The sequence below is a fragment of the Suricata suricatta genome, chromosome 1 (assembly GCF_006229205.1).
Source record: "Suricata suricatta isolate VVHF042 chromosome 1, meerkat_22Aug2017_6uvM2_HiC, whole genome shotgun sequence".
Lineage (NCBI taxonomy): Eukaryota > Metazoa > Chordata > Mammalia > Carnivora > Herpestidae > Suricata > Suricata suricatta.
This window is the reverse complement of record NC_043700.1, coordinates 59458178-59459976: the sequence shown is the minus strand read 5'-3', so window position 1 is coordinate 59459976 and position 1799 is coordinate 59458178.

The following is a 1799-nucleotide window of genomic DNA, read 5'->3' as shown; positions in this document are numbered from 1 at the left end:
TCTTCAGAGTGGTGGCTTCCTCTCCCTGAAAAAAAATCCAAAAAAGAAGATCAGGCTGCTGTAGGAAATGTAGATAGAGGGGTGTGGAACCAGTTTCTCCAGGAACATTTTTCTTTTTAAGTTTATTTATTTATTTAGGGTGGGGGGCAGGGGAAAAGAGAATCCTGAGCAGTCTCTGCACTGCTAGCATGGAACTTGACGTGGGGCTCTATCCCACCAACTGTGAGATCTTGACTTGAGAGGAAATGAAGGGTCTAGTGCTTCACCACCTGGGCCACCCAAGCACCCCAACACACTTTTTTTGATCCAATAAAATAATTTAAATGCCTGGTCCTTTTCTAGGAGAAAGTTTTTATTCAGTGTGATGCACTGTTGGACAGGTAGAGGAAAAAGTAAATTAAGGAACAAAAAGTGTCTAACATGGAAAATGAGCCACATGATGTCCAGTTTTTATGCTTGGTTGGAGTACTCGATGGATTATTTATTTATGTAGATTTGTACAGTTCTTAAATCCAAACGGCAACCTCTTCAGAATCACATCTATGTCAGAGTTGCTCCAGGAATACAAATCTTCTCCAAAAGGAGGGCATTTAAAGCTCCAAATGACCACAGGTTTTTTTTTTTTTTTTTTTTTTTTTTTTTTTTTTTTTTACAATAACTTTAGGAAGGTTCTGGAGACATTATCTCTCAGGATCAGTTTTCTTTCTATAATAGGATTTAATCTTTTCATTAAAAGTTTTTAAATGTTTATTCTTGAGAGAGAGAGACAGAGCATGAGTGATAGAGGGGCAGAGAGAGAGAGAGAGAGAGAGAGAGAGAGAGGGAGGGAGACACAGAATCCAAAGCAGGTTCTGGCTCTGAGCTGTCAGCACAGAGCCCTACAAGGGATTCGAACTCAAAAGCCGTGAGATCATGACAAGCCGAAGTTGGACGCTTAACCAACTGAGCCACCCAGGCGCCCCTAATCTTTTCTTTTTAATGCTTTTCTTAGAAAAGACTCTCCAGCCCCAATCAAGCATTCAGATGACTGCAGTCCCGGACAACATCCTGGTTACAATCTAGTAAGAAACTCTGAGCCAGAACTGCCCAGATAAACTGCTCCTGAAAGATTTAATCTTAATGCTAAACTACATCCATTGTCCGGCACCCCCGCAGCATTATAATTTGTATTCCAGAGGGGCCTTACAGAAGGACGTTGGCACAGGCCCTGCCAAATGATAGCCTTATCTGTTTTTTCCTCCCTGAAAGAATCCAGAAATGTGCGTTTAATGCAATTAAAGACAGTATTTGCAAAATAATAGGATGCATTTTTATTCTCTTAAACCTCTAAGTCAAAGTGTACAATATTCTCCAGCTAGGCCTTCCAATACATGAAAATCCAACTCTTGGGTCTGAGTTTCAACTATCAATACTGTCATTAAAGATCCATCGGAGAGAAAAGACAACTAACTGCCAAGCCTTCCTTTTTCTTTCTTTCTTTCCATGTTTTTTTTTTCCCCTGGAATATTCTCTAATTATTGGTGCATCACGACGGAAACCCTGGTCCTAGAACAGATGTTCCTTTAAAAGCTCCACCGGCAACCCAAGGGTGCTTCTCCAGTGCCCTGGGTCTCTCAATGACATCAACATTCCCAAACCCAGCCCTTAGCTGTCACTTCACCTGCGTCGCCCCGGCGCCATTCCGCGTTTGACGTGGTTGCGAGCGGAGCCCGCCCGCAGCCCGCCCGACCCCCGCCGCGTCCCGCTCCCGCGCGCCCGCCCCTCCTCGCAGTGGTTTCTCCTGCAGCTCCCCCGGGCTC